The sequence below is a fragment of the Pyxicephalus adspersus genome, chromosome Z (genome assembly GCF_032062135.1).
Source record: "Pyxicephalus adspersus chromosome Z, UCB_Pads_2.0, whole genome shotgun sequence".
Taxonomy (NCBI): Eukaryota; Metazoa; Chordata; class Amphibia; order Anura; family Pyxicephalidae; genus Pyxicephalus; species Pyxicephalus adspersus.
Genome location: NC_092871.1, coordinates 26,843,958 through 26,854,780, shown reverse-complemented (window position 1 = coordinate 26,854,780; position 10,823 = coordinate 26,843,958). Strand labels below are relative to the sequence as shown.

General features: G+C 35.2%; 1 long non-coding RNA gene across 1 annotated transcript; it reads right to left on the bottom strand.

Annotated features, from left to right (window-relative positions):
• Positions 1-3,711: 3,711 nt before the first annotated feature.
• On the bottom strand, positions 3,712-7,731 carry LOC140343363 (uncharacterized). Its single transcript, XR_011923303.1, has 2 exons — positions 6,488-7,731; positions 3,712-3,944 (listed from the first exon to the last, which is right to left on the bottom strand). It is a non-coding gene; the product is annotated as an uncharacterized lncRNA (long non-coding RNA).
• Positions 7,732-10,823: the final 3,092 nt, after the last annotated feature.

Below are 10,823 nucleotides of genomic sequence, written 5' to 3'. Positions count from 1 at the left end.
ATTTTTACTTGCTAAAGGATTTGTAAATTTGTTCATACAGTTCTGAAATGTTCAGAACCTTGCCACACATTACAGCCCTATCTGCCTTTTCTAAACTGCATGTAACACTTACAGTTCTTGTTCCTCTTCCAGCCTGTGAATGGACAGTGAACAGATTTTTCTCCAACGTTACAGCAGTTTTTCTATATTACGGGACAGGACAATGCATTTGCAGAAACACCAAATACAAATCATCCCATTCTGAAAGACAGAATTTCTTTACCCCAACCATCAACGTCTTTCTTTTAAACTAGAGCTACATACTTTTTAGCAACTCAATTGCTGCTAAAATTACTTCTAAATTGCTGCTAAAATTACAATTGGTAAGCAATCACCAATTGTAGCAATCAATCACTATAAAGAGGAAACAAATATCTCCTTATTCTGTAAAGTACAATTTCTCACAAATCTAAAGCGTCTCCTAAATAAAATTCCATCACGATTTTAAGCGGAAAAGCATCCCTCCCAGGAATAATACTTAGGGGTGTTTCATTTTCAAATCAGGGCTGTGGAATTAATAGTTAGTAGCTGTCTGTTTGCTTTGAGCAATCATATACAAAAATATCAAATATGGCACTTCCACTTTAACAAATGATATGTAGAACGTACTGTCAGACACGCTTAGCACCACTAAGAAGCAATAACTTTCTGTAGCTATAACCTTCGCTGTAATCTTCCAAGAAAGCATTTTGCAGTTTATGGCCTCACCCACTCCACTGTAATAATAATGAAATGCTGCATCAGGTTGAACTTTGTCATAAGAAATATTTGAGTGTAAAAATAGTGGAGCCTGTTTTCCTTGGCAAGCAACAACTTGTTCTTCTCTCTTCTTCTTACCACATCAGATGACTGAATTGTTCTGTTTTAATCAATATGGCTAGCCTCAGATGACTAACCATAGAGGAGGAGACCAGACTTGCTTAACAAGTCTTTTCAGGCCTCAGCAAAATTGTTATCTTTGGCCATCTTAGCACAGCAATCCCTAAATTTCATGTAGATTATAAACATAAATTGTTTAAGGTTACTGGCTCAGTGGAAGTCCCCATTTACTGTCACGGGGTGCACAAAGGGTCGATTCACATACTTCTATGGCCAAACTCTTAAAGAAGAATAGGAGTCACAATAAGAAAACTAGCACATATAGCATAGAAAGCACATCATGTGTAAAATGTGGAAGCATAATAGTTAAGAAAAAAGACAAAAAGGAGAGAAGGGTTTTTTGGCAAACAGAAGGAATTGTATTCAATAATAATTTTTCATATATAGAAAAAAGACATATTAGTAGTCCTTAGCATAATAAATGCTTGTGGTCAACCAATTAGGTTTTGGACTCTCTGGGGCACTATACAGGTCACATCTATCAGATTGAGACCATACATAGCCATAAATTAATATAACTTGCGTGAGTAAAAATGTTTGTATTTAACCGTTGTACCCAACGCTTTTCGCCTTAAAGGGCTTCCTCAGGGGTAACGGTATATCAGCAAGTTGATTCAACAGGTGCAATTAATAGTTCTAAGTTTATAAACATAGACATTGGACATGTATATTAGCAGCAATATGAATGTAAACATACATACAATACAGTAGTGTGCTATAGCGTAATCACCTAACCCAATTTGACATGAAATTACATATAGAAAATGCTAAAGGAGTTTTTCTATCAATACATAACAATATCAGACACAGTAAATGTTCATGACTTACATGGTCTTGTAGTATGGCTTAGTACTGTAGTATGGTTTGGTTAGTTCCCCAGTATATGAAGATGGAAATTGAGTGAAGATAATGTAAATTATTTATTAATAAAGGTGCCTGCAGAGGGGCAGGTCAAATCTCGATCCCATAAATTTTGGGAAATCGATAAGTGAGTAAGATTGGATTATAAGTAACAATCTTAATTGTAAAAATAAGTACAGTCATAGATTGTAAATATAAAGGGTAGTAAAGCCAACCTGGTATGCACCTAAATATATTTAGGCTTCCCATCTGCCAGGAGGGTAGTAAAGCCAACCAGGTAGTGTTGGTTGAAAGATCAATATCTTTTAACCAACACCTACACTCATATTTCCTTGAGGAATCATAACCACTTACATCCCAGTTCTCCTCTTTTGACCACTTGCAGCAAAGAGGAGTCATAAAACTTGCTAGAGTTCACAAAACTATCACTATTGTTTCTCTTGTGTCTCTTGTTTATATATCTTATAAACTACACCCGCTTTCTGTTATCTAGCATAAACCACACTAACTACTTTTGATTTATCTATTTGATATATCACCAAAGGCAGTTAATGAAATGCAAAAAAATTCAACTTGTATGCAGAGTTCCATTGGCTCAATTTCAAGTCAAAGCTATTTGCACACAAAAGATGAATTTTCTGCATCTCCCTGATCCTTTCTAATTATTCATAGCTATTAAAGAAGCAAGCAGCCTAGTAACTAATACCCATTTTATCTGATCTTTTGCTTCTATCTACCTGCCATTTATTGATATGTAAAAAAAACTTATATTACTGCGTTTATTCCCCCCTTGCTTTTGCAACCTTAAATTACACCAAAGTGTGCAGTTAACACATGTTTGTACATTGAACAATAGACCTCTGTGCTCACCTCTTCTGCTTTCCATCTCTTTCTAATCACTTGTTTTTTACAAAAAGGTGACCAGGGAGGGATGTGGTTTCAGACAGCCATAGATGAGGTTTCAGACAGCCATGTATGGAAATCCAGCGTTCTAAACTTGCACATTTTATTTGAGACCTTGTAAATGGGGACCTCAATTTCCTTTGTAAGCATACATTTAAAATTTTGGTGTACACATCTTTGTGTGTGTTTTTAGGACTGTAGCACAACTGGTTGTACAATGCTGCCACCTACATTGGCACTTTATGAGTAAAGTATAATAATCATTCTTGTTCTCATTCAACAAGTGTATAATTCAGACATGGCAAGTGTGTATTGCCTCTATTCATGTTAGGCCAGTCTCATATACAACAAGTCACTGTTGCTGTCCCATGTGGCTAGTCTAGACTGAATCTTGAGTTTGTGAGGCCCAGTGCTAAAAAAAGACGCATACAAGATGTAACAGTTGTTTTCCAGATTTGATCCACGAAAATAATCTTCATATTTTGAGCCCTTTCAACTAAGTGGTATTATACAAGACACTGCCTTCCCCTAGACACAATAAGGTTTATTCAGGCTAATGGAATTTTTACTGTTGTATGTTAATGCTTTGTAAATCTAATGCTTAACCTAAAACTGGACCAAATTATGTATATTACTGAAAATATATCATAGCTCTGTCTGTTCATGTTAAAAAACTGTAAACAGACAGTTTTATACTGAGAATAATTGCAAAGCTTTAAGAGACAATTGTCATAAAAGAAATGTAGGTAGCCATTGCTAACCTTCTGAAAATGTGAGATACCTACTCAGAACTTTACTCATCTCTTTTCTGGAGCTGTCATCTACAGATTCACCTGCTCAGTAATCTAGTGCTGCTTGTTCTCCAGGTTTAATGAAGCCTACCATTATTCAACAGATCTTCCTGGGGGCCCTGAGCACCATCTACCTGTCCTGGACTTAAAACCATAAGTGAACCAGGAGTGAAAAGGAACCATGGGGGATGAGAAGAGGAAAAGAGGAAAAGAAATAAAGACTTTTTGGGCACTTAAATACAGATAAAAGCAATGTTTATTTACTGATAACATAACAATCAAAACATTATTTGTACAAAATAAAATAAAGAATTTATTATACAGAATCACTGATTGAATTAATATGCATCATGATCACTGACCAAACAAGTAGCGATATTGATCAAAAATCAAATGTGAAAATTGAGACACTCTCATTCTGACGCGTTTCGCCTCATACGGCTTCCTCAGGGGAGGACTTGGATAACAGAACTGCAGGTGCCAGAAACAAACATTATCTTTTATATATTGTATCATAAAACAATGATTATCAGAACAATGATCTCATTATTCTATTTAGATTCTATCTTATCGTTATGGTGATATACACAAGGAATGAAATACTTCATATAAAATAATACCGTCATTTTGTTATATTCTTACAATCAAGAAAGTGGAAAATGGTTTTCAACTAATTGGTTTGAAAAGGGTTATTTAACCTTGTTAGCTCAAGTGATTGGAATCATCAGGTGCAGTGGCAGCACCATATCATGGTGAGGAACAAAAATGGCTCTATCATAGGAGTGGTGGTGGTTGGGAAAGCTGGGGTTAGGGTATATTTTCCTGAAGATTGGCTTTAGACTATATGTTCAATGTCTCTGCTAATGACTTGAATCCTCCCACAATACAAAAAAAGAACAGCAATAACATCGTTTACAGTTGTTAGGTGAGCCGAACAAACAAGAGTATGTGTTCAATTAAAACTGCCAATATCACTTTGTACGCACACTGAGGTTGATTTACTATGGAACAGAGGCCATTCACTACACTGAGCTATGTTCCCCAGAGCTTTTCTACTATCATCTTATCTAGACATAATTGTCTAAACACTGAAAATGTATAAGGCATCATTATTCCACTGACAAAAGAGACAGATGAATGAACAGGGGCTGCACACACAGCACCAGGATGAGGGGGGAGGATGAAGAATGAGTGAACAGCACCCCAATGTGCTCTTTTATATTGACTAGTATTGCAGTCATTCACCAGGATGGATCCATGAACAATGTCAGGCGACCACTATACACGTCACATTCTTGTCCTAGATGAGCCCATCCGTTTGTATAGAGCAAGGATCATCTGATGTGTGTACACATGATTTACTTGATCTATACATAATCTGCATGTGTTTTAAAACAGTTGAGTATATACTTGATCTCATTTACTGAGTTGCCATACACTGGTGTAAAGGATGCATTTTTACCATATGGTATTGCAATAAACAGACACAAAAATTGCATAGATATTTTACATTACATTATTGGTATAAAGTGTTGGACCATGGGTATACAAGGTACCTTCTATAAATCTCATGTAACTACCTTGGGTGTATCTTCCACTGTGGCTGGGGTACCACTATGGCCACTATACCTAGCAAGACTGGCCACTTAATTAAAGGAAACTAGTGCTAAAGGTGATGGTGTTACTACTGGCCTGCTCACTGTTTTTATTGCTGTATATTTTAACATGAAGTATCAAGGATCTACTTCTAGCAGGATGACTACAGTACAAAACAATACAAGCGCATTTTCAAGCTAGCCGGCAGTGAAAAAAAAACAGTTTCAACTACTTAGGATAAAAAGTTTATGTTGCATACATAACAGTATGCAGTATGAGAGTGGGCAGGTTTATGGCATCATGACGTCACTATGGGGGAAGTTTCTCCCCTTTTAGTGACACCCGGTCCGGAGCCGTTAAATTTAGTGGTCCAAAAAGGTTGGCTAGCCCTGCAACAATTATTGCTTCCAGAGTGTTTATTCTTTAATGAGCTTGTTACCATTTTCCTATTTAGGTAAGGAACCATTTTGTTAGTGATAGTTTGTTCATTAGATACTTTAGAATTATAGTTCATTTTTAGCATTGAGTAAGGTAAGGAAAGGTAAGAACTTTTTCATGTGGTTCTGGCTCTTATCTACTGCAAAAATGCTCTCGATTCTGCTCACTTTTGGTCTACCCTGGAATATCAAATTCTACAATGGGGATAAAATAAAACCTAAAATATTAAAATAGAAACAAGGGCTTTACTGTCACTGCAATCAATCATGAAAAATGATTTTGAAACAAAGACTTGACATGTAGCTTGAACCTGGACTACTAAATACAATTCTGCCATACTCCATTAGAATATTGTAGCATACAGTCCAAAAAGAATTGGAACTTCTTTGAAATATTGAGGCCTTACTGTTGACTGATTATTGCCTGATAATTGTTTACATGAAGGACCTAGTTTGTCATTATGACTCACTGCACATACCCACACTATTGTTCAGAACACTGTTATTTTTTTATATGAGCTACCTGTATTGTTAGACTGGTTTTACAGGCTCTTCCAGTTTCATGTCTGCACTCCTATTCTATGTGTTGAGTTTAAAAACATGTTTTGTTATTTGGGGAAGCATCTGATGTGGTTATATTATCTCCGCACCAGTCTGTATTGTTGTACAATGTCAGTAACAAAAAAAAAAATTGTATCTGTACATCATGTTAGTGGCTTTAACAGCTGCTTGAAAGACTCTACTGCACAATTGCTCCATTTTAATGCCAGCCGAGAGTCTTGGCACCTATTTGCAGTTAACTCAATAGAGATGTGTGTAAAACACACTGCAAAACTTCTCCGACTGTCCTGTTAATAACTTCTGATGGCAAAAATGTCACATAAATTTAAAGGTAATAAATAGTGGGTTTTACCTTGATTTATATGTTTGTATTATACATTTTTTGTTCAATATTTTCCAAATAATATATTACAGTGGTACCTTGGTATAAGTCCGCTTTGGAATAAGTCCAACTTGGTATAAGTCCTGTTTGGAGACAAAAAATTTTGCTTGGTATACAACCTTTACTTGGTATACAACCTTTGTGCTAGAACTTGTATGGGTCAAAATGAGTCATAACACCACACGCTACCCTTATTTACCTCTCGAGACAAGGCCACGACTGCCCACGAGCATCAGTATGCCAGTTGCTACCATTCAGTGAACAACCAGCGCTATAACTCTCTGTGAATTACATAACATCTCCTCCTCCTCCCTTCTCAGCACCATCCTAATAGGCACTTCTCAGCAAGGTAAAGTAAGGTTAAATTTTCTCTAAATGTTCTCTAATTGCTTTTGTATTTATGTATTTTAGTATTAAGTAGTGTTTAAAGTTTTTCATACAATCCCATTAATGGGGAATGGATTATATATATAATATATATAATTTTCCCTTTATTTCTTATGGGAAAAATTGGGATAAGACCAAGGATCTGGAACGAATTAGGACTTATACCAAGGTACCACTGTACTTGTAAAAAAATTGTATTTTAAGCAGATGTAACTTTATTAGATGTTGTGTACAGACTCATCCTCCTCTGCATTTTTTTCAATGGATCGATCTACAGCTTCAACGAGAGTTCCATACCAAACATGGTGCTCGGGGAATCCTTTGTCATGTACAATCTATATAAACGTCTTCCTCTTCACTTGACAATACTCCAATCATAGAGCTTTCTCTGAAGTATAAAAAATAAGCTAAGAGGATCATATATAACAAAAATAAAACAAAAAAACAAAATAAACTTCTCCTTGGTGGGCACCTCAAGATCCATGTGGCCTGCAATAATAGCATTCACTCTGTACTAATATAATATTCTATTATACTTCAACTATTCAGAACTGTTCAGAACTGATCAAAAAATGCGATCAGACAGGTTCTTACATTTTTTTACTTTTTAAGTTCAGTCCAGCTAAGTTATTGAAGATGCAAGGTTTTGGATGTTACAAGCTAGAGCAATGAAATGTAACTAATAAAAAATACAACTGTACAAATATTGTTCTTGACACAGTTTTGTAGTAACGCCTATTGTAAAGTGTTTTGCTATAATAATAAAGATCAAAGCTTAGGCGGTAACTACAAGATAAAAAGTCAAGGCATAATCCTCCACTAGATGACATTTAAAATACTATACAAAAGTATTTTGTATCTGCAGAATTTTAAATAGTAGACAAGATCATCTGTTTTCTAGAAGCTCATATAATAGCTGTGTTTGTGAAACTGACCTAAATATCAGAGAAATCAGACTACATACAGAGCATAATGACTAACAGAGGAAGTACATACTCCCCCTCTCTTCATGCTCAGTAAATATATCTAAAGTCACTTGTTTTAGACATAACTAAGGACAGATTCCCCTTACTATGGACATTTTCACATATGTAGAGAGCAAAGACATAAACAAAAAAAACTAATGAGGGTTCCAATCCTTCCTTACTCTATCCAAAACTTTAAAAAAATTAATTGTATCCCCCTCTTTATCACAAAATATATACACAAAAATATTTGTGTGTGTGGCCCCTTTGCAGCTGTTGAGTAATTGCAATGAAATACATATCTTCCCCTATTGGCTAAAAGATAAATCACAAATTATTTATTATTTTTTAAGGAAAACTATATATTTGAGTCAGTGATTTTTAAATATATATATACAATACAATTTTACATATAGGCAGTCCGCTTATGTTGTGTAAATGTTGGTTCTTACTTCTGGTCATCCCAAAGAACATGTCTTTACTACACAATATTAACAGAAATAAGAAATAATTCTTTAGTTTAAATATTGGCTTGGCTGATCATTAATAGGCAAAAAAATCATCAGTTAAGGAACAAAGCAAACCTATCATGAGGAATAAAAAAAATAACATCCACACAGGCTGGGTCAGGGGTGTCAAACTCTGGTCTGGAGGCCAAATCTGGACGTCCTTTTTTTTGGCCCCCAAAGAAATCCTAAATATGAACTGCAGCTAGCCCGCTGCTGCATTGAAATACCGCCGCTAATACAATTCCCGGCATCCCTCGCATCTATAGACCAGCGGGCTCTCTGCCTATGTGTGGCCCCGCATTGGACTAGTAGCGACGCTATTTCAATGAAGAGGGAGTTTCAGCGGGAGCCACTCATAAGATTTAGCTCCACATTGGCCGCATCTGGAATTTCCAGCACTCCCCCTCCTCAGCTGTACTTTTCCTTCTACTCCAAGGCATGGACTTGAATGGTTGGATTTTCATAGTCAAATATTGTTATTATTATTGTTAGCCTGCGCAAAAAGGTTACCATTGAAATTTAACTCAGAAGGCAACAAATAGAGAAAGAGACATAAGATTTTTTCCTAAATAAAATTAAAACATTTTTTATGCCTCTTTCTCTTTTATAAGCTTGTTCCAGATTGAATGTGAAGCAAAACCTCTTTGTTTCTGTATGAAAAGGGTTTATATCTAATGAGAAGGAAAAATGTCCTCAATTTTTTCAATAAATTTCAAGGTTTGCCTGCGACTTTGTTTAAGTTTTTAATTTTGACCCTCTGTGTATTTCAGTTTGACACCCCTATGCTAGGTCCATTCCAGATGAGTTGTTTTTTTCCCTCATTTTTTTGAACTGTCATCATTCCTTGTAAAATTTGTCTATAGATACACCTAAAAAATAAACTTTTCATTTCAATGGGTCTTATTTTTTAAAGCTCTCCAAGGCTAGAGAAAATACACTTTCATCAGTGAAGCTGGGTGATCCAGCAAACTTGTAATTAATCTGGTCTAGAATTGAAAACATTTGCTAACAAATAGCAGAAGACTTAAGAAATTTATTCTAGGTTTACTGGATCACCCAGGTTCACTTATGAAAGTGTATCCTCTCCTGCCTTGGAGAGCTTTATTAGATCAGGCCCAATGTACTTTGCGTGTAGATCTGTTGGTTACACTTTCATACAGTAAGTATAATTACAAAAATAAACTGTACTGTAGTGTAAAATGTATTACTTACATGTCTGATTCTTTTCTGTAATGTCTGCACGCAGACAATGATACAGTTATTATTAGAAAACTTTTGATTGATTTTTCTGTGGTGACTCACTATTTGCTGCTGAGAAAACAGAGGTAGGATTTTATCTTAGAATTTATATTGGGAACACCAAAGCACACTCACAGCATGTCAACTTAACCATTGAAGGACCTTTGGCTGTATGTACAAGTCTAGTATTCATGTTTACTAATGGTTGTTGAAAATGCAAAACTGTTAATTTTGAATGCCCAATCATGTGAGAAACAAAATAAAATTTTTTGCTTGCATGTGTTTGAATGATTGCTGTGAACACAGCTTCGCCTTATTCATTAAGTGAAGTGACCAATCTTTACTCTAAAACAATCTTATGATATCTGCTCTTGCAGCCATGGCCTTATATTAGCCATACACCATACAAAATTTTAGATTGAATAAGGTTTTTAGATTGAGTTATTCTTTGCACAAAGAACAGGGAAAAAAAATCCCCAACAAGAATTTGTACTTATATGTTGGAAAATTCCCCAACAACAAAAAGTTGAAGTTGTAAATTGGTACATACCTTACAATATCCATGACTTCACACTAGACATAATATATGTTTGATAAAAAGGGACTTCAGATGACATTTGAGTTTAATTAAATTTAAATGGATAAAAACTGAAAACATGAAAAAAAATGAGAATGCTCAAAAAAATAAAAATAAAAAGTTTTATACTATAGTTACTGTAATTTGTTTTTTATAATTCAGTATTGTGGAAAAGGCACCTTTCATCTACATCCCACTTTCTATATTCACTGTCCCACTCAAGAATTGTCAACATTTAATCAAATTTTTTAGGCTAAAATTTTAACCCCATGCCTAATTGTTTTGATAAATGTTAAATATTGTTACGCAGAACTGGGTTGGAATTAAGGATTCACAATCCTTTTATTATACAAACCATCTTTGAAAAGAGGCCTGTGATTTGAAATCAAATTATTATCAGTATCACATTAGGTGGAAATAGCAAGAAGGCCAATAGAGGGAGACAAAATCATTTCATCTTATATTTAAGAGATTAACTTCGTAAGGATGATCTCTTTTCAGTGGTGTCTTATCTTTTTATATGACAAGTTATTAAAGGTGTTTGGCAGTACAAGTCCCACCCATCCTGATAGGCTCAGGTTGTGGCAGCGTCTTCTCTCTTTGTACCTGCAGTGGTTCCATCAGTGTTTCTGTGTTCTATAAAGATTTATATTGTTACACTTAGGAAATAGACAGGTATGCAGTTTATCATTTGACT